General features: G+C 42.4%; 1 protein-coding gene across 22 annotated transcripts in view; it reads right to left on the bottom strand.

The window, feature by feature from the left end:
* The window catches only part of LOC126914266 (protein turtle-like), a 152,235-nt gene that overhangs the window by 109,883 nt on the left and 18,555 nt on the right, over positions 1-23,797 (bottom strand). For 21 of the 22 annotated variants that reach the window (XR_007709620.1, XM_050717948.1, XM_050717944.1 and 18 more), the window contains exon 2: positions 14,597-14,649. The gene's annotated coding sequence lies outside the window, so the exon portion shown is untranslated. Of the gene's footprint in view, positions 1-14,596; positions 14,650-14,758; positions 14,783-23,797 lie in introns of those variants that run through there. The other variant, XM_050717937.1, reaches the window with a different exon arrangement.

Here is a 23,797-nt window from a genome sequence, read left to right on the forward strand (position 1 = left end):
ACTAGATGCCACTCGGCGTTAATAGTAATTGTCGCGCATCGCTGCAATTCGAGAAGGATAACTCTCGAAAAAGAAAGTGCAAGCAACTGATACATACATCTATGTATATCTTAAACTTGTAACGTTTATTCGGATTCCATAGAATCGGCTATTCGACTGGTCAAACTTCCAGCTGCGCTTTCGCGCGTTATTAATCGCCGAGACTACTCGTGATTCATCGCTCGCCCTCTTTACCTTCCCTTTCTTTCCTTTTTCTCCCACCTATTCGTCGTCACCCGTATTTTTGTACGGCGCCGTGGGTCGTCGTGTTTCAGCGTACATTTTCATCGTTACGTTTTTGTTTTCGACGTTCTGATCGAAAAACGTTTCAAAAACGAGAGATTGCTCCGCTTATCGCGCCATTCGTCAAGGCAGCATAAAAACGCGTAAGAAAGGGGTGAAGCGCGATTTTAAATACCGAGCTAACCATCGCGAAGGCCGCGAACAGGCTATGTTCATGACGTTCGAGAAAGGTCAGGGGTGAAAATATAAAATAGTACGAGAGGTCACAGTACACTTCTTTTTCTAAAGATAATTTTCTAGGGCTCGCGTGAGTGCGATGCAGGGATTGCTGTTGAAAAAATTAGTGTTTTCCGTTCCTCTCGCTAAACGGTACAAGACGAGTGCGAGCGAGCCAAAAGCACGCCGAGGCGGAACGCGCGGCATCGATCACGATAAGCGCGTCGACCAATCGTGTGATTCGTGGTTCGCTTCGACATCCGGACACCCGGTAATTCCTGACACAGAACGTACACGGCGAATCACGCGATTCCAAGCAAATCCGATGCCGTTTACACGCCAGCCACGGAATACCAAACTGCTATATATATATATATATATATACAACGCGAAAGAAAGGAAGTTGCATCGGTATCGAGGCAGAGGTTCCAACGACCAAGCGATATAGGAGAAAACGCCGATCTCTCGAGAGATTTTAATGACTGGGCCGCCAAATTCCATAAACCGACTTGGTATCGGATTATATCGCAGCTATACAGCTTTCATGATCGTGTTCAAATTTTAATGTCGCGTTTCGCGTAACGCACTATAGCACACGAGAGCGCCTACTACGAGCTTCACCTATCGTGCAGTCTTGCTGCCGGGCTTTACGATATCGCAAAACGCCCCCGGACCCGTTTTAAGTGCGATGGACGTCGTAAGCTTTACGATCGCCCCACAGCCGACGGCCCACTTTCGCGATATTACAAATCGTTCCGATTTTCTTCTCCGAGTAGCAACCTAGTGACGCTTTTTCCCACCAAAATCGTTACTTCTTTGCGAACGAAATATTCTCCGAATGCGACAATCTTTCCCGTAGAAAACAAATTTTCCATCTAAAGGAACTATGCCATCGTCAGTTTTTTCCTCTTTTTCTTCTTCTTTTTTCTGCTTTTTTTTTTAAAGAGGAGAAGAAGGAGCATAGTTCTGAACGCTATTTTCCTTTCATATTACCACAATAGCTAACCCGACCGAAATATCGATTTTACTTTGTATTACCGGCGGCGAAACAGCCATCGCAATATTTTCCATATCTACAATGTCGTGCCGTGCAGCGACGCAGAAGCAAGTACTACATAGATCAGGCAAATTCGATCTCGATTCTCCTAGAAATCGGATCGTAACGCGAATCGCTACGTGGGAAACCGTTACTTTCAAACGTACCTTGCAATTAGTCGGTTGGCAAATAGGTGCAACGTATAGCCGTCGCATCCCTCACTGCTTCCACTTAGCTGCAAGTTTAAATGTAACGTAACTTCAGAATACCGACTGCTGATTAGGTAATTAATCCCTGCGACTTGTTCTTAAACAGAGTTTAAACGTTTACCGAAATTCGCGCCATTTAATCGCGGAGCGTGCGATTAGTCAACTAACAACGATCGTTTCGTCGAAACCGAAGAACGATCAAGAAATAATAAGAGTTATCTGCTTAGGTGGTGAAACTTTTATAATCGTGATATCGGAGTTACTTAAAATAAATCTTTACGAACAATACGTATATCGGCAAATTCTGGTAGGTATTATTATTCCGTAACGAGCTCTGAAACGAGCCATTTTCACCGAGCCATCGCTCTGTCTATATGGCGGAAACAATCCCTTCTACAAAAGGAAGCTTGAAAACCACAGAGAGCCACCTTATATGCAAATTCAACAGCACCGATCATACTATGCTGTATAAAGTAGCCTGTAGGGAAAATGATCTAGACCAGTGTTGAATAGATAAGTGTGGGAGATATTCCTCTTTCATCGAGAATTCATTTATCGTGGTGAGCGTTTCATAAAATTAACTCGATTCAATGGCTCTTATTTTAATTCTAGCGGCTAGAACGTAATCCATGCATGCGATACGTGTCAAAAAGATGCTGATTTCGGTGGAATATCGTGGCGAGGAGAAGATGAAAGGTTGGAGAAATTGGTCGCGCGATATTCGAGCTCCGACTACTCGGACAAAAGAGTTTTATTCGCCATTGAAAAAGGTGTGGTAACCGACTCGCAAAAGGTAGAAATATGTGCCGATCAAGTCACAGGAATCCCATCTAGGATTAATAATCGGATATCGTCGATATAGGGAAACAAGCCTCAGGCGTTTTGGAAAAAATTTCCAGCCATATATTCGGGGTGTCTAAATTAACCGACGTCGATCAAGCTGAACGGTCGAGATAACAGGCTGGCAGAGTCGATTTCGTAGCATTGGTGGCACTGGTCGAAGTAGAAAAGTTAAATTAAATTCTACGCGCCTCCCATTTCAATTCGTTTCGGCTCCACCGTCACATGTGCAATAGACGAGTCAAGCGTAACGTACACTTATGGCGGTCGTTTTCATAATCCTGCTCCCAGAGGCCTACTATAGCTTTTTACGATAATGGCTCGACTATAAAATTTTCCACAGGCGTTAGTCACTTCCTGAAACATTCTCAAGGCAGAACGCGGTTACGGATAAACGATCGACCGATTACTTTTCAGCTCGTTTACCTTTGCCCTACATTTGCTAACTACCTCTTCGATCGACACGGATCCCGCGATCGATTCCGAAAGTCTCGAATAAAAATGCAGTGCGTTTCGCGTACTGCGTTTACCGGTATTCGACGGAGTCGAATACAATGGAAAAATGCATCGCTGAACGTAAATGAAACAGAAATTCGACGGTGCTTCTTTAGCCCAGTCGCAGTTTACACGCGTCGATGAAACTGGAAAAAGTTCTGCCAGGCATTTCCATAATCCGGTTTCATCCCCGTTGCCGTCACATTTTTACTACCGTGGCCAGCATAAAATCCCGCCCATGGAGATCTTGTTCGCTTTGCGAAACAAGAAGGGGAGAAGGTGCGAAGAGCTGTCATACGATAACTTGGAACGCGCAGGGGTCATACCAGCGGTAAAGGTCGCGCGGACATTATCCCCGGTCTGCCCTTGTAGCAAGAATAAAGGGACACGAAAGATGTATGGGAAAGAATGAGGGTCAGCTAGAAAAAACATTGTAGGAGAGACAGCAGTGACCAAGTGGAGAAAAGACGAGAAAAACGTGAACTACGAATTGCTGGGAGAAGAATGAGAAAATGCGAAAAAAGGGAGAAAGATGAAATTAATGAGACGTAGGAAAGGAGAAACCGATGGTATACAGGATGTTTCTTGATACATGAAATGTACTATGATTACAAGGTGTGCTATTCGGTACACGTTTCAAGGAGATCCAACGAAATATCTCAGACTCGGAGTTTTATCGCAATACCGTGTAGCTTCCAACGGAACTGCTATGCTATAGCGACGACAGTTCGGTACATAATCTTAAGCGCCGATCGCTTAACGACAGCGCCAGTGAAGCAAGCGAACTACGATGAATACGTCGCGTCGACAACGGAACTGTCAAAAACATTTTGACATAACTTTTCTTCGAATTCTTTCATTCGACGTTTCCGTCGCAACTCAGGGCAAACTCGCAAAAAAGTTTGACATATTCGACAAAATTTTCATTGAAATTTTTATCGAGATCGCTATAAAGAAGACGTTTCGCTATCGCTAGGAGAAATCAGCAAAATGGCCGGTCGAGGAAAGGTAGTTCAAAGACTTTCCAGACGACGTCGAGGACGTCGTTTCCCTGTCCACCACGGGTCTGACCTCTTCAGGGACGGTTGAATAATAGAGGAGAACCATCGCAACTCGAGGTCGGCCAACCTGTATCCTCGCACCCTCCTTCGAGTGCCGCTAGTCTGGGATAGTTGTGAATAACGATGCCCGAGGGAAAAGCAACCCCTTGTTGGTATCCTCGTGTTAGCTAGCACAGACCCTCTCATGATCCGACACTTCCTCTCCCACACCGCCATACTCCCATCGAAACTGATGTACAGTTCACCTTGCTTTCTATCAGCTACACTTTTCTCTTCCGTATTCCAATGCCCGTAAAATATTCTCGCCTCGATAACATCTCGAAAAGGGGTATTTATCGGAATCCACCTTTTATTTCTACACTTCCGTTTTCCATTTCGATATCGCGAGAACTCGCTTCAGTAAGGGCGAAAGGGTTGGAACCAGGAAATCGAGCGCGAACAACTTTTATCCGAATCCGGAACAAGTCTGAAAGGAAACGACTGTCTCCTACTGTTTATCGTACTGCTAATACTTTTTGATACGTTTCCACCTTGTTCCCTCCGTTCTCGTTCATGGTACAGTCATAAAATATTTCGTAACATAAGCTCTAGACTGTCGAAGTCTACGATATAACTTGTTTATCGATCCAAAAAGACGAGGCGCTGTCGACGCAGTGTATGGCGCACTGTAACCAATGAGATGCAAATAGTCAATTTGTGAAGGTTTATCGGTAGTATAAGCAAAGCCAGAAACAGTGGACCTAGTCGAGTTCAAAACCACCTAGTAACAGAGCTAATCCGATGTGAATATTCCTCTCAGAAATTGGAAATGATAAGATCGCATTGAAAATGTTAATCTGGGCAGTAGAATCATCGATCATTGACCGCGTTCGCTTTTTTTTCTCCGCGGATATTGCCTCCAACGAATAACATCTAGATGTCTCTTACGCGTTCGCCTAATATCCAAAGTTTAATTACTGGGGTAGTGGTGCTGCTTTATTAGTGAGTCTAACGATAACACTGTTCACAACGCTAAACGAGCACGATAAAACAATACTACAACATATATAGATAGAAGGAAGAGAGGTGCAAAGCCAAGAGCAGGGCAGCCAGTCGGGTGTCTGACACTACATATTTGCTCGAGAAGACAAAAGGAACTGGTTGCTCGGAAATGGTGCCGAACTATAGAAGTGGATGAGCAAGAAGAGTAAGAGGGTGGAAAACTTAACAATACCCTCAGGCCGATGTGGCACGCAGAGGAGGACTAGAGAGATTGAAAGGGAAAATGCCGAGAGAAGGAAAGGACCAAGTGCCACTAAAAGTGTCATCCCTCATTCTCGCTACGATTTAGTCGCTTGTAAAACCAGACACAGGCCTTCGTGCATACGGGTTCCTTCGAAAGCAGGGTGAAGGGGTAGGTGTACGTCTGTATATATAGATACGCGCGAAACGAACAAAGTATCGCGCTACTGGCCATTTTCTTCCGCAACACCTCCAACTTTCGCGGGCACTCGGCCAACCTGCCATTTCTTCGCGAATTCCGAATCCTCTCTCGACACCTACAAAATTATCGCAGCTCGCTGCCCGTTTTGCAATTCCCAAAGGATTCGTGGAAATGCAGAAAGGATACTTATTTTCCTAGGGAAGTACTGGCGAACGGAGACCGAGTGGCTTTACGAAAATCCACTGGAGACATTTCAAAGTGCTTTATGGTTATTCGTCGCATACATATTCCCTCTCGTTCGCTACTTCGCGAGCGAATTTTTGGATACTTTTAATGGATCTCTCTCCCTCTCCCTCTCTCTCTCCCCCTCTTTCTCTCTCTCTCTCTCTCTCTCCCTGAATATATATTTTCTTCCCCTTCGATAACGATCAAGAAAACCATGGGTTACTCGGAAAGTCGACACTTCCTGGAATCCTTTTATCAAGACAGAAGAACTATCATCCGAGACGAGTATCTGTAGAGGACTTGTATAGAGGATCATTTGATCGTGAGATTTATTGAATATTATTGCTTGTTGTTGAACCGTCGAATATATTTAAAATAATAAATTAGTATACAGGGTATATTCGCTGAGACGCTCGTACAATGTATAAGTCGTACAATAGAATCGCTAATGACTCGTTAATTAGATCGCTGATAATTCGTTGATAACTGGTTGATAACTGATCGACAACTGACTGTAGCTCAGTCTAATAACTGACTTGCTCGCGATCGCGTCCGTTCATTTATGCTGGTAGGGAGAGAGTCGGAAAATTCAAATTTGTCTTTGATCGACGGTTGCACATAGCGGCGACATTGTTTTGTCCGGAGTTTATTTATCCTTACGTTTCGTGCGTCAAGGCGGTGTCAATGTCCCAAGGCAAAATAATAACATGAGTTGAATTGTCCTCTAACTCCTGTGCCGCTACATATCTAAAAATTGCGAGATTTTGTAGAATTTGTCTCACTTGTGAAACTTCTGCTCGCGATGGAAGCTCGTACCAGGTGCTACTGGTATTCACTGGCACGAAACCGCAAGCGGTAAAGAAGGCAACAGCCAAAGATTGCGATTACCTCGAGAGAGCGCAAACGCGAAAAAAGCGCACATCCTCGTTGCGGTAATTATGTAAGAAATTGTAGTTCCTTGGAAACACAACTACTCTGTGTGCTTTCAATTATTGCTTTCGTAGCAAAAAACGACCACGAACCACGACTTTCGGGACTTGCGACCACGTTACACCGAAAAAGAGCGAATTGCCTTTCTCAACACGTATAATCGTGCTTCAATATTAACGATACGCTCTAAGCATTCCAACACCAAACGGAATATAAAGTAAACCGTATTGCGTGAAGTTTTGATACATTTGCGGCTTCACGCGCAATAACTTTCACATGGACAAAAAGAAGAAACGATGAATGACGAGCGGCGAATAAACGTGGACAAAGCAATACTTTAAGCAAACTAGTAGACAGTAAAATAACTATTTTATTTAGTGTTCTCGTAAAATAAATACGTACACAAAAACACGATCTAACGACTAGATCGTGGAAATTCGTCTCTTTCGTGAATACGATCTTTGATACGACGCCGTTGTTCGTCAATGTTACTCTCGTCGGGCTTCGTACAACTACGAGATCACGCTACCACGACGTACATGAACTTTGCATATTGTATGTACAACGTGGGAAACTTGCGACGCACTTAGAAAACTCTGAGAGACTTGGTTCGAGAACCACTTCGATTCCATTCTTCCGATTATGCCGTTATATGCATTAAGCGTACAAAAATTGAATACATTCAGGATTTGCATAGACTTCTATCCCTCTCCTATTACCATAATTTGTAAAAGTCAAATTATAATTTCATTTCAACTTTTAATGCAGTTCTTTGCATTCGTTAAACTTGGTTTCTTCGAGATCAACGAAATATCTAACTTTCGCGTGGCATCGTGTTGCAGAATTACAAAAGAAACTTTTATCCTACTAACGTATCACCTTGTACTCGTCCTCCGCTTATACCACTACTTTGTTATCTAACCGTGCTGTTATTCGACAATTGCCATTTGGGAACTTGCGCGAGTAAATTTCGATCCGCAATCGATGGAAATCCATTCTTAAAGGGATCGCTGTGCATGGACTTTTTTTCCTTTCCCGAATTGCCACGTCGAAAGATCGTAAGGAGCAATGGGAACAACGACGAGAGTGAGAGTCAGCCTTTAGAAAGTACTTACTCGCGATAACAAAGGAAAAAAGTGGGCGGTATAATAGTGATTTCCATCAGGGACGTTTAAACTACCGAGCAAGGATGTCTGCTCTTCCAACGGCAACAACAGAAACGAGACACCCTCTGCGAAAGAGAGAGGGTGACTGCAGGATCCACAGGGGAAGCAGACGATGAGCAACAGAAGGATGGAGGGATATTTCCAACGGTCGACTTATTCAAATGAGCCGATAGATTGAGCCACGAAGGTGCCATTTGTTTCTTTCTTCGAGTGATCTCGCTCGTATTCCCCTGCTGCGACTTCCCCGTCCAAACTAAAAATGATGTTACGGTAGCTGGCGCAGGATCCAACGATCTTCAAATCGTTGTTCCACGTATTTTAGCAACAACACAAAACTGGTTCGTACATTTTGTTTCAGTCGCACGTGGTGCGTGCGAAAATGATCGTAATTCGAAGAAACTGCCGTGACAAAAAATTAGCGTTTAATCAAATTTATTCGAGTCAGTATTCTTTTTTTATGATAAACAGGGATACTCTAAATAGCAGTCGATACAGAGAAAAACGGTGGAGCTGTCGGTAGCATTAACGAGGTTGTACAGGTCACGCGGTTCAAAACAAGTTCGAAAGGAAAGGAAGAAAGTAAAAGGTTGCAGCGGACTGAAGGAGCGTACCCCCCGATTTTCCGCATCATTTGTCCGCATCCGACACGATAGGAAATTTTCTCGGGTTCGGTTGTGATACGAGACGAGGGGGAAAATCACTCGACCAGAGTGGAATCGGCGCGTCCGCAATAATGCTGCTGAATGTTACGTACACACATATTCCTCTCTCTCTCTCTATCTATCTATCTATCTATCTATCTATCTATCTCTATTTCTATCTATCTATCTATCTATCTACGCCTTACGGCGTCCGTTTTGCACGTCTTACTTCCTCTTTCTCTATCAACCTCTCTTCTCCCATATCGCGCGGTAATTTCAATGCCTCTATTCGTTTCTTCTCTCTTTGTTCTTGTTCCGCGTGTCGAACGTTCACCGCGAACATAGAAATCAACGCGGAAACACAGTTGCCTCCAACCTTTATCCCCCCTATTGTTTGTTTCTTGCCCAGTAGCCTCAGTAGTGACTTGGAATGGAAGTTACCGTTGTCGATGCAAAGACATCACCAGATAACGAGCTGTTTGTACCCAACGATCTAGAAAATTTTAATCACCTGCTCATCGAACAACGAACAAATTGTTGGGATTAAAATCGCCAGCAAGGACAAGCCAATTCCTGCAAATTTTACTGCAAGGCTCGTTGTCTCCATTCTTCTGGCTCATCTATTCACAGGACGAATGAATTGCTTTGACAGAGAGAAGAAAGAATAGGAAAGCACGTAGAAAACCCCGTAGAAAACGGATCAACAACGATGGAGCACCGAACGAGAGACCTTCTGATACGGTTTCCGATCCCTGAGAAACCACATCCTCGATAATATAATAAGACACCGTTGCACTCTTTCTCGTGAAATATACACGAAATTTTCTCCAGCCTTATTCCTTCGTTAAAAAAAGTAAGGGGAGAAAATAGCTCGAGACACTGCGTTACTACGAAGAAGCCATGCTTCTGTGCCGGAAGCGGTCAGCCGCTATCTAAACACACACATGTTTCAGTCGCGCATCTGGAACCCGCCAGTATGTCTACCTGGTATACAAGTAACTTTACACCAGCCGTAAAGAAGGCTAAAAAACGAGACTAAGTTCTCTCGCTGACCGTGAAGAAAAAATCTCCTGTTTGCGGCAAACCTCGAACACGCGAATTCATCCCTCTACCGTGTCGGATTCTCTTTTATTCCAAAATATTCCTTTTTTTTTTATTATACTTACTTTGAAGCGATATTGGAGCAAAATGTATATACATAAAAGTAATTACAGCGAACGTATTACTTCGATAGATATCAAGACTGAAACGCGAAATCGATAAAGGTTCAAAAGCTTTACGACCTTTACGGCGCAACCCAGATCCTTGTACTAGAATAGAAACGCGCGATTGATTTCATTATTTGCTCGAACTACTGAATCAGTCTCGTCTTTCCTTCGTGGAAAACCTGGCCTCCTTTTGTCTCGATCGTTTAGTCGTATTTAATGAGAAATCCCAGCTATTCTACGATCGGGGTCGAGCGTTCCATCCCTTACATGAAAACCTGCCAACGAACATGCTTCCACAGCCTCCCGATAAAGTTTCAACCTTATAGCCCGGCTCAGAACCGGGTAAACTTTTCCTCTGGAACAAGAAATTGACCCAAGAGTGCCACATACATGTGAAGGAATTACATACCTACCGAAGAAATGAAAAATTACTTACCAATCGCTGACCGAATTGCTAAGGAAATAATTTCCGACGTGATCAACCGCATTCTTACAAAGCGACGAATGAAAATCTATTCCGTGGTGAATTAATCGAAGAGGCTAATGTCTTCGAGCTCAATAACATCCGATCGTGAGAGATAGACGGGTAAAGAAAAGTGAAACAGAAATGACAGCAGATTTACGTCGAGACAGCCATTCTCCTCCAACCTACTTCGAGTCACCTTCCTCGCCCAGTGCACGCTTCCTTCTCAACTCCGCTAAGAAGTCGCTTTCTGGCCCGTAAAAGTGAATGCATAAAAGTGCGCGTCATGAATGTATAAAACAAGGGATAAACCTATCGTGGAATATTTTTGCCTACGCCTTTCCTCGTGACCATTTGCATAGGAAACACATTGGATTATTCTTCCTCTCTCGCTCCCTCCGCTTTCTATTTCTCACTTTCGTCTCCTTTAGACGCGGTGAAGCGACACGATACTTTTGCTCGTGCATGTATCAAATTTCGCGCGCATATCGACGTTCTTACCTACGTCGATCCTACGCCACCAATGGTTCCCTCCAGAACATCGAGTCGAGACGATTCTATCCGAGAAGGCTGCATATGCGACGCTTCTTTGACAATTTACTCGACATCCGATTCGCGAAACTTATTGGTACTCTCGTTTCTCAGCGCCCCGGGGTGTTTCATCGAGTTGCAAACCATCTGGGGAGTCGTTTTAAGCGCGACGTGCACTTAACTTCGGATAAGTGCAATTTTCTGCCATATCTTTAACTTAACCTTACCCTTGCTCCGGTCCAAGCGTGGCGCAACATACTTAGCAACGACGTTATATCGCGAGAAGATTCATTTCTTAAAGGAACACCGCTTTGTACTTTATCGATCGAATGGGTTCCAGCTTCGAGATCAATTTCCACGTAATGGTATGCTTTGGCTTTGCTTTCGTCTTTCAATTTCTACCAATTTCTAATTCCAAGTATCTTTCATCTCTATCAACAACCGCGGTTTAAACGCTCGGCGTTCATACTGTTCTTCCGTTTTAACGACAGCAAATACTTTCTATTCACACGAACCTCTATAATTGCGCGATATTATATACATAATTGATCGATATTTTCTAAAACGATGTATTTTCTAAGCAAGATCTCAGTTTTTCAGCGAGGAGAACTTGGTTCGAACGCGGCGGTGCTGTAAAACGGCAAACGAGACGCTTCAAGGGCTGGGTACACTTAGCTCTAAAAGAGCTCCATTCCGCACCCTTTCCTGCACCATCTCCTAGTCGGTACAAGCATACCCGTATCCCTTACGCAGAAATGTAATATGTGCATACACCCAGATGTGCCGTGAATAACGCGAGATTTTCCACATGCGAGTCTTTGCAAAAATATCTTCAGGAATGGGCATTACTTGTTACCTCACGCTATATCAATTGCTGCCGTTGGCTTGTTCGTGAATTTCTAAAATTAGATACTGAAAGCGCCATCTTGCTTTTCAACGTATCAATGTCTCGCAATTTGTCGGTCAGCAAAGTTCTAATACCTCACGTAAAACAACTCGAAAATATACGACCGAACGACGAGAATGGATTTAAATTTCACCCATCTTTCTTACGTTTTCCCTATTCATTTTCGCTGGGTTTCCTTTCTTCGAACACTAACCGGATTAGTGGTAGCAGTGGAATAAACTAAACGATAAGATTTCGTCATCGCAAACGACTTAACAGAAGCTCGTTGCTGCCAACTCCGAGAGAGCCGCTCTCGACGACGTCAGCCGGAGGATTGTAAAATATGAACAAACGAGAGAGAGAGAGAGCAGAAGTTCACTTTTGTATTTTATATATACCGTGGTTTTCGAGTATTATATAAAGTTCGCTTTATCTACAACGGTCGTGTACTTGCGCGTAGCGAAGCGACGTAGGAAAGGATCGAGATGTAAACTCGGAAGGTTCGTCGATGGGAATGGAAGTAACGTTGCTGGAGTGGTGGTTTAACTGTTCGCTCAGGGAAGTGAATATAAAGATATTCCGGTGAATATAGCGTACGATCGCTGAGCGAGTCGTTAAATTAAATCCAAGCCATCCAGAGAATTTTAGCTTCGTATCGCGATCTCGCGAATTCCAGTGGAACGTCGAAAACGCTTTACGCCAGTAATATAAACGGTATTATTAACACGCCTCAGGCCACTGTTACCGACCTATAAGTTTACAATTAGAGCTGCTTAAATTCGCAAAAGTTTTCGACATGCGGAAGCCAACCATTCTTCCGCCTTTCCGCGGTAGAAATACCGAGAGTGAATAGCACTCTCACGACTGAGAACACATGTTTCTGCGTGCATCGGATTCTCGACAGAAGTAGCTACTGTACGGCATGCGAGAAACGGCAACGAAGTTGGAAAAAGCCCGATGAAAAGAGAGACGAATCATCATCGAGCATCGCGCGGAAGAACGTCAAGTTGAATCGGGTCGACGATATCATGGTAGATCGCGGATCTGTCGCGAATGAATTTCACGAATGTCACGGGAGGAATCGAAAGAGTCGGAAAAATCAGCGTGTAAAACGATCAAGGCCATCATCCTACCGTCGCACACATCAACCAGGTATAGGCGTTTCCAAGCTTTCCTCGCCTCTCCTTCTTGGGATCAACCGATCGTTCTACACCTTCCACGTATATTCGACACAATATAGTTCTACTTTAATATATCACCCGTATTATCGACTGCTGTGGAACGCGACAAAGAAAGAACGCCGGGAGAAAAATCGAGGTGCGCTGAAACGAACAGAAGTGACGGGGAATGCAACGATGAACCGAAATCGACAAAGACTTCGGGAAAGACCCGTTTCGCGATAAAGAAATGGAAGGAAAGCAATATCGATGAACCTTCCATCTTCAGGATTTCTCTTGCTTCGGTGAATGCTAAAAAGACAAGGCAATAACGTGCGGATGAATATGAGTTGCTATAAATTCTGGCGTGTAAATCCATGCGCTCTGACGGTACCAGAAGATAACAATTTTTGTTAGAAAGTTTTTTTGTTATTTTGTTGTAAAAACCCTACGATAAATAATAAAATTGTGCACACATAACGTGCTGGCTGTCGCGGATTTTAACGGTGGTACCATAACGCCGTGACGATAGTAGAGAATGAACAAGCTATATCGACAATTCAATACACCTGCTTGCTCGATACACAGAATACCGTTTCTCTAGCTAACTCGTTAAAATTCGTTTAAATTTGTGTTCAGTCCTTTGCAAGATTCGCCTAATCTACTGAACAGTAGTAGCCAAGAGTCCCAGAAAAAGGTAAAATAATTTGGCATAATTTGAAAGCGTGAAATGCAAAAGTACAACGAAATGGCAAAAACAGCTAAACGCAGTTACAGGAATAGTCTAGCACGATTTGAACGCTAAATTTACTCGATGCTGATATCGTGCAGTACTTCATCTACATCTAAATGGGCCTATTCTTCTTTTCATCTGGAGAGCGTGTCTATTTACACCAAAAGAACATCCTGGCAATGCAGGCTTGATTTCAATTAAACTCGCCAACTCTACCGAGATTTTTTCGCCTGCCGCATCTCTGATGCTTGTATTCATCATGACGGTAGGCAACTTGTTCGTATGCGAATAGTACGATGCAGTAAAAATATGTTTCTCTCGTTTCTTTTTTATCGTTGATGTTGGCGAACGAGGTAGGAGAATAAGAACCAAAGAAAACGAATAAACGCATCGCGATCAAGTTAGAGGTAAATTTTGTCAGTGACGAGTACATATATGTGAGATACAACATAATTCTAAAGTAAGGTTGAACCTATGTTTGTGCATAATGTTAAATTCTTTTAAAAAAGATAAGGGATTTAAATGGCGAAAGAAGCGGAATGTATCAAAGTGGACGACAAAACCTCGATGTAGGTAGGTTCCTTTGGTTCGATACATCCCTTACTCTGAACTGAGACGAGTTTTTCCATCGCAATGCGGAGGCGGTACGGAGACGTAAAAGCAAGCAAGTGAATAGTTGAAAATTACAGTGAACTCGTCCGTGAGAAGGAATGCTAACTTCTCCTCCGCTCTCCGTATCCTCTTCTTCTCCGCTTTCTTTTCTTCGTGTTTCTTTTTCTCCTCGTAAAGAATCTTCCAATCACCGTGACAGATACGACTTTGATAATACATTCGAATACGAGAGTGCACTTTCAACCAGAAGTACGTCAAATTCTTTTGCATCAATTATGCCACAACGAAATTATCCATGTGCACACATGCTTATACATTAGAAAAACATACGAACGGTTAACTTTAAGTAGAAAACTTTTTGTGTCGCTGTGAATATTACGGAATATGTGAATTCGACAGACACTGATTATTCCAAATTTTTTACAAACACGTGGTTTATAGTTTATAATCGTAATCGTAATGTATAGAAGAAGGAAACTTACTGATTCGCGTAGCTCCGACTCGTCGACGAATCTCTCTGCTAACGGTTTGAAATCTGAAACACAAAAGAAGTTTGCGTTATTTTAGATGTACTACATATAAGTATATGTTCCAAATATTAATTGGTATATATTTATTAATATCGCGAAGAAAAACCGAGAAACCTTTCGTTTCATCCAGTCGCAACTGAAACATTGTCCATTGTCTGCAATAATCGTAGCAACGTCCTTTAAGTTTCTTCTCGAGCATCTAACTGATTAAAACTCCCGCTTTTAGTCCGAGTTTTCTGCACAACCTCAAGATACGCTTGGCCTTTTGAGGATAGAGTACATTACCTAGGAATAATTTTACATTTCAAACGTTCGCAAAGATGCGCGAATAATTAGAAAGGAAACTTGATATTCGAGGAAAGGAAGAAAGAAAGAACGACACAGAAGAAACCGACTCGAGATGATTTTATCGCTTTAACCCGTGTAAAACAGATGATTAGTCGACTTGCGTGCAAAAAGAACATTATGTCTTGCTGTTAATTAATTCTCTTTTTTCATACATAAAGCCGTTTAAAGCTTTTTAGTAACCACGAGACAGAAAACGCGCAATTTCGCGGCAGAGATTCTTGTGAAAACAATCGATATATTCAGATACTATCAAATTTGTTAAATTGTCTTAGAGTATTTACATATTTATCGAAATGATGAATCATCGAGAAATCCGCGAGAATCATGAAAAAAATCGTCCATTTCATCGATGATAATTTTAGTTCGCCAGGGAAAATTATGTACATATAGCAAGTTTTGATTCCGTATGATAAAAAGGCACGCATGCCAAAAAAAAAAACATAAAACGTTATTAATATGAAGGATACATTAAAAACGGCAAAGAATATGTAACGTATCTGCTTTTGTTTGTTGTTGATTGCCACTGGCTCTCCATAGTTTGTCTCACTTGTTTAAACTTTTTAAACACCTTTTTCCGATTTGATATTTCTCTCGCAAAAGGATAACAAATTTGTCCAGGAAAAAGCATGTTATTTTAATCGTTCTTTTCTTAATACGCGTTCTATCCGAGACTTTTTCCAAATTATGATTGTTCGGTAATAATCGCATGCTAGTAGGAAATAACAGTGGAATAAACTGAACGGAAAGGGAAGTAAGCACAAGTGTTTCACATGGGCTGACGATTAACTACGTAAAATGATGATATCTTGTAGCGCATTGCGTGCTCCAGAATATTAATTCCCCTACTTGAAAAGAACATCGTCCATTTAAAACAGCCCGGGAATTCGACGCAACGAAAATTATATTTGAACGAATGTTGCAGAGTGCTTGACTATGATTAGTCACGAAGTGCACATATTGCTCGTTCATTATGGATTTTAATACTGGCCGTGTCAAGAGCATGTCATAAATTAAAGCCTGTGAGATGACAGTTCATCGAAACGAATGAACCCAGGTAATGTCACGTGGACGGACAGAATCAGAGATCGGAATTTTTTCCCGATCAATCTCTCAATTCTCGGCCGAACAAGAATCGATAGACCCTGCGGACACAAGGCAATCAACAGCACCTCTCACGCGTCCCTTTGTCCGCGCGTACACTCGCACACTTGCACGCGTTCACGCGTGCAACATTAGAATGCATAATTTACAGCGCGCACCACCTTTCGAATATCCGATTAGGCACCACCGCAATCTTTTTTATTCAAAATTATGGATTTCATCTTCCGTCCGTAGTAAAACTTTGCACGGCCGAAAGATGAAAGACGGACGTGGGCGAACGACACGGTCGAATAGAATAAAGATGCAAATACCGAAAGCACCACGGTGAATAGAATTTCGTTAGTGTTCGAAGCAGCCGGAAATTCCAAGTTATGCGGCAGCAAGAGCCCCACAACGAACCCCGAAATGGTGGCTTTATAACCCACGCGTGTTCACGTACTGTAACGTTCGCACACTTACGAACGCGTATCCAACGAGAGCATGCGAGGAAGGGCCATTAAGAGGTGGCACTACCTAGTTTTCCTGTCGTTTCTTCGTGATACCGCCGTCTGGCAAATGTATTACCCCCTCCCTTTAATTACACGCGTTACGTACGCTCGTTAATTAGGCTGCGCTCGAGAATCAGAAAACCGGCTGAGGGTTGCACGCAAGTCATCGCGAATAGTAAATGCTTGTGCCACGCGATATTTTTGCCAAATGAGACTTTCGTGATTTCGGTAGATACGTTATATCGTCACGTTTCTTACATTGCTCGCAATATTCTTCATAATTTCCCGTGTAAATGCCAACCACACCACAGGAGCGTCTCGTTACGTTCTTTTACAGTTCTCCACGGCTCGATCATGAATAAATACATACGGATTCTTGTGCGCCGACATAGCACTTTCTCGGCTTCCATACTCGAACGACAATGTATCGTAAAACAGTCAACAAATTTATTACATACTACTAGGAATAAAGAAGAACAGAAATAGGATGGTTAGTGAAGAAGCAGGTTTTCGGTCATTTTTATTCCACAGAGTACCCGTTAGTACGCAATCTCTATTACAACTGTGATATATAATGACTATGTGCTTATAATGACTACGTTCTTGGTCGATTTTATTAGAAACGGATCAAAGGTACTTCACGATCCGTAAAGTGCTAAGGAAAACTGTGCCAATTCTATGAAATGTACGGTATAAACGAATTCTAAGAAGATTTTATGAAACATCCGTATAAAAACGAGAATATTAATAATTTCACAGGCGAGTCGCGATAAATCTCGGATAAAGAAGCTAGAACTTTATCGTGAAGATCGTAAGCGAGAAAACGCTCGGATTTCAACGTATATCATAACCCGGACCGAGAAAAAACTTTACCACCCATTGCTAGGAAATATAGCGCCCCATGATACAACGAGAAATCCTGTGGTGAGCGGCATGGCGGTCTCACTCGTCCATATAACTACTTGTTATAGCATGCAAGCAACCGTGATAAAATACAGAGAGGATCGTTAAAATGTTTCCCTGTATACCCACAAGAGAATATACTTGTTACCTTTTCTCAAGAACAATACAAAAAATTGTCCCAAGTCGAACGGTATACTCGTAAAGAGAATCGTTCTATGTCGCAATATTCGCGATAAGTCGCACGAAGTAATGTGCGCGGGAGATCGAATCGCTAACGTAATTCAAAGGAATCGACTGGTTGGCTTTGATCGTGGAACTCACGAGTCAGAATAACGCGTGTGCTCGTACTGTGGCAAGCGTTTATCCGCTTTCTCTCTCCGTGAACTTGAAATCGAATTACACGCGTTCACGCACACGAGCAATTCGCTCTTACGCAATTCCCCGTAATTCCAGACACACGAGTACAGTCCGCGGGCCGATAGCAGAACCAAGACCGTGAAATCCACAGTACCTACACTACGACACGTCAACGACCACCTTGCAGTCTTATTGTCTTCGTTGAGAATACAACGCAGTCGCGGTACGCTGCCATTCGCCGACTTTATTCGCTACAATATCCAAACGAAGATTTCCATGGTGCCACTTCGTGCGAATAATTTGCATACACAACGTGATGGTGAAAACAGGATCGTTCTTCTCGAATACGCGAATAAGAAGTCTCTGTGTAGATAAAACGGCGCAAGCTCCGATAAAAATCGTAACGGAGTTCAATTTACTCGACTTCCTCGATAACTTCGGTCTTGACTCGATTAGTTTATCGACGTGCAGGCTCTAATTAATGAATTGCCTACCACGTTCCCAAGCACAAACGAAATCGAATGAAAAGCATCGAAAGAAGTAAGGGAAATGGATGAAACAGATCAAATTTAAATAATCGCTCGAGATCTTCCTCGAACCTTCGTCATTAATATGCAGCGATAATCCATTTGAATTGGAAAGTATCTTCCGAATAAAATGATAGAACACTGTCCTTCAAATTTCATCCTCTAACGCAAGTTAAAGTTGTCGCAATAAATTTGTACGTTTTCTCGCGATTTGTGTTATTCATTTCACTCGAAATTATGACACTCAAGAGATACACGAGGTAGTTTATTCTTCCTACTAACGTAGGAAGTCATTTACGTCGTTAGTTTAGAAAACATCGTTCTAGGCATTTTTACATTTTACCGACATTAATTCATTATCGCATTAATTTTAGAAGCCGTCGAAACGATCTCTCGCCTCGCGTATAACAAAACCACCATCGTTACTCCGGCCATCAAGCTGAAATGACCGATGTCGTTTACGCGGCGGTAGTCTATTCTTTCTTACGCAAGGTTTGAACCCTTTATTCTAAGCGAAATAATGCCCTTCTCGTCCATGAGCCGACGTGTCGACGTGTCAGTTACGTAATTGCGCCAACCACACGCGTCAGTGGATTCGCTAATTACGAATAACTGAATGAAGCGAAGAAAGAGACCGGTAGCGGAAAATAGAGACCGGGGATGAAAGATTCACCGTACTGTACGTATATCTTGTTTAGGTTGCGTACAATATACGTCACGCAATTCCCACCACCATGGCATGACATCGCGGCATCATGAATTTTCGCAGTAGGAGTGCGTTCACTCCGTGTTCGACGAGTCGTCGACCGTCTCTTTTCTTCTGACAAGTATCCCTTGGATATTTTTATCGACTTACGAGCTGCTCGTTAAAAAAAGAAAAGTGTATAGAACACGAAATCGCAATCATCGAAAGAGGATTCGGTGAGACCGACTGCCTTTCGTAGATTAGCAGATTTTTTAGTAACAATTTCATCAAACCAGATAATCAACAATGCAGATTTGCGGTAATGTACGGGCGATCGCGCTTGGTCTTCGATAGAGACAAGCGATAGTAACGCCGTGTTTCACGATGCATTAACTGCAGCTGTCGCGGCACGTCTGCACAGGACGGACTAGGATCGAGCTATCACATTATGCACATGTGGGTCACATAAATACATCGATCTCATTGGTCGCCGATAGCAATTGGACCGATCCATCCGATCAACGTCAGTGGCAATGGTACAGAGAACGTTTCAGATGCCATGCTCTTGGAAGATGTTCAACCTCTTGGTATTCCACGACAAAGAGCTTTGTTACTTACACGAATTCGATTCTAATACATCCATCCAATTCTATCAATACCTAACCCAAATCTTTCCAACGAAATTACTCGACAATCCTTCAAAGAACATTTCTGTAATCGTATAGTTGATTTCATTGTACTAAATATGAAAGGAGCTTCACTTTAGAACGAAAACCTTAATAAGACTTGGTTTGTCGTGCTGCTGACTGCTCATTAGCCGATTAAAAAGGCCTATTCTGATACGAAAGAAGAACGGGTAGCTTCCAATGGTTCCGATAATACTGACTCACGTCGAATTACCTCATTAACGATGTAATTGATAAGGAGTAAAGACATCTGTACCTAGTTTAACGAAGGCTTTATCCATTCACGTTGCGTATTTTCACTTTGACGCTTTACCATGCGCAAATGACATTATTGTTTAAAAGAATTGTTTAAGACCAAACAAAGAAAAGGGGGCAGGATATGATACATCAGCTTACCCTAAGTTTTGTCTTTCTTTGCTTCTTTCCGCCGAAAGTTATACGTACGGAAAAAGAGTAGTAATATGCGTTGCCGAAGGGTGTCACAGTCGTTAAACTTAGCGCCGAGTCAAACCGTGGGAAAGAAAGGAGAAAGAAAATGATACGTGCGCAGTCACTTGTAAGTTCAGTGGCGAAGGTAGAAACTAAGGTTAGAGGCAGGAATAACCCAAGACTTCTATCAAAGTGGATGGGGTCGAAGTTAGTAACTAAACGAGTTTCTCGCTAACAAACCCACTGGCGCGAAACAATGTCGCTGACAGTCGAGGTTTACGAGGGAATTATTGGAGAAGCTGCGTTAATATTGTTCAAAAGTTTGCGCTACGTGATACAACGATAGGAAATATAGGAGAATCGAGTGGAGAGAAAATGGTTATCCAATAAATTTGAACGATAAACTTCACATCTCCGTGGTTACCACGTAAATTACTACGGAAAAGTAACCGAAGTATTGAAACGAAAGAGCAAGTTTAAAAATTTAATTGACCCGATCATTTAGCGACGATTTGGAAACGAGCGCGTAACCTACGATAAACTCGTGTAAATTACCTTCCGGCTAGATCGAGTTTCCCCTAAACAAAAGTAACGCTTTATCGAATGTAATGAAGAATAATAGTTACCCAACGATATCACAATCGCTATTAACATATGAAAATGGGGCATTTATGAGGCCGCTTATTATCATAAACGTGCATAATAGGAAAATAACAGGTCGAAATAACATTTCTCCCAAGATAAAGAAATACGTAGCGCATAAAGCTCGCGCCCTGAATTCACTTTTCATTCATCTCACTCGGTAAATAACCGCTAATGAGATGTTGGAGAATAAGGCAGCGCTATTCAAGACCTTTATTAAATCAAGTAGCAAAAGGTAGGGAGATCGTTTGATTTAATCAAACGGCGTATTATAACATAACTGTGTTATCGGCGTTAAATTTCGTAAATTAACGACAAACCTAATCTGCCAATTTGTCGAGTTTCGATAACGGTTGGAATAACGTCATGAAATTTAACATTCTTTCCGCAAAATGTAAAAAAGACATGGTGACCGTTTCTTCGGCTTATCTCGAAAGAGGCGAAGCAAGGCGAGACAAGGCAAAGCAAAAGGAGAGGAGTTGCCAACGGTCGAAGAAAGGTTGGGAGATAGGAGGAAGGTAGCGAACACTCGACAACTTGTGGATCGTTTCATTATCTTGGAGTGGTACTCGCGCGCAACTTCTAAAGTTTGCCGCGCGGATTCGGGCCATCCGGCAGAGCAGAATAATCATATTACCCATGCCGTGGAGCCTTTGGCAGCCACCCTCTTGACACGATCCTGGCTAGGTACCACGAATCTTAACGCGAGATTCCTATTCGCCACCTCAGATATCATCGGTGTAAATAGCTGCTTGTTTAAGGGGGCTATGTTGTTGTCTGCTTTGAATACAGCCTGCGTATTATGCCGTTGGCGTTTACCATTGCATATCTTATCTTGCCTATCTTACTGTTCCGTTTCGCGTAATTTGCATTGCGAGGCAATGCTGTCTGTTTTAATTGAACGAGGAGAATAACTTTGACAAAAGTTACGAAGACGGATGCAGAGTCACGGCGAACCGCGTCAAACGATGCTTAGCCGTATTTTCTGTCTATCAAATTAGTCGGATCGGAACTTTCGACCTCGAAAATATTCCGAAGTAAGAGAGACTCTTCTCTATTCGAAATTCTATGCAAAAGCAAAGGTAAATTTGTTGTGCGCTTCAAGACTGGCTATATTGTAATATAGTAATGGATTCGCCGATATTGACTTTCCAAGTATGTACATATTTAGTTCTTGGAAGGAAGAATCAAAAGTCTTCGGGATATATAAGATCAACGTTTGCTTTTCCGGCAAATACATTTCCTATTATCGACGCATATTTTAATCTTAAAATAAAACTCTGAGATAGTAAATTGAATAGTAGGAGTTAGTCGCGTACATACTTTAACTCAGGTTCGGGCCCGAAAGAAACACGTTCCTTTTCGCTCTTCGTTTACTGTTACCATCAATTACACTCCCGCAAAGTTCCATTCGTCTCGAAAATAAGCTCTATCGGGGGCGAAAGAAAGATCGAGAAAATACCACGAAAAAAGGAGGAAAGAGAAATTATCGGACTCGAGATTCTTCTCGGTAAAGGAACAGCGAACAAGTTGAAGAATGGAAAAAAAGGAAAGGGACTAAAATGTAGAGAGGAGGAGCGCGGTTATAAGTAATTAAATTTGCAACTGTTAATCGAATTCGGACGGATCGATAGCAACTGAGCGGCAGAAACGTCGCGAAAGAGTGAAGTGTAGAGGGTGATGCGAGAGGAACGACTTGGGAAGCGAGCAATGCATTGATCAATAAAATCGCACAAACAAACCGGCTAGGCGAGAGGAAATGCCGGTTAAAACTTCTAATTGGAAATGACCGTGACAATGACCAAGAGGCACGAACCAAAGGGGAGGAGAGCAAGAAGAAGAGGTAACCCTTTCTCTTCAATCCTATAATGATGCTCTTCCTGTACCTCCTATTGGTCCAATCGGTGTGTCGCCCAAATCGTCAGTAAAAGTCACACGATCGTCAGAAGGCGTTGCAACGTAGCGACGACACGATCTTGTTTCAACGCACGGTTTTTGTTTGCGATCTTTGTCCTGCTCTTTCCAATTCGTTTACGGCCGAAAGGCCGGAAATTCGAATGATTATCACGCTTGGGGAACAAGAGGGTGGACCGAAATAAAGGCTGCATTCAGAATGGCGTCATCGCGACCAGCGTCCTTCTCGTAAGCAATTTAGGTACCATTTCGTAAGTTAATCGCTTCATCAAGCGGTGACTCGAACCATCGCGGATCATTGAGGACAATGTACGTATGCAAATACATTTGCGAGATTGATGACAGACGAAAGACATATATCACGGGTTATGCTCGTAATCAATTGACCTTATAACAAGAATGATCTATATAAACTGTCACGATCGGTGTATTGCCAGCTAGAACGTTATCGTTTTATCGATAGTTTCAACGTCATCATAGCTTCTTCGGTGTGGAACGATGCAAAACTTTCGCCTCTATAAATCTGTCCTGTCCGTAAACACATCGATGAATCTATTGCCATTTTGTAGAGAGATCATCTCGAACGATTCTACCTATAAATCTGTATTCGTGAAATGTCATACAACCCAATACTACCAAACTGCGAGAGGACTTGCACTTCTGTCCAAGGTGAAAGTAATTTTCGACATTGTATTTACATGCAAAGTAACGAAAGTCGGCAAAGAAATTACTTAAAGTAGCTATGAGGTAAAAGATACTCATATCTAGTTTAGTTATCTAATTTACCTGTCAGCTCTTACCCATTTACCCTTCCCAACATTTACCAAAATTAATGCGAATCGACTATATTGAATCTGTATCTAACTAATACCTACTATAATTTGACTCTTACGACGGTAAGAATGAAGTAAACAAGGATAAGAAAAGACTACCTATACAGGGAGGACGAATGGAAACAACAATCCTACACCGAATCAACGATAACGAACGATTCGCAGATTTGGCGCTACCCGTTTTGCATAGATACATACGTCGCAATATATGCGGAAGATGATACATAGCTATGAATATAC

Source organism: Bombus affinis, chromosome 3 (assembly GCF_024516045.1).
Source record: "Bombus affinis isolate iyBomAffi1 chromosome 3, iyBomAffi1.2, whole genome shotgun sequence".
In the NCBI taxonomy this organism is placed as follows: Eukaryota; Metazoa; Arthropoda; class Insecta; order Hymenoptera; family Apidae; genus Bombus; species Bombus affinis.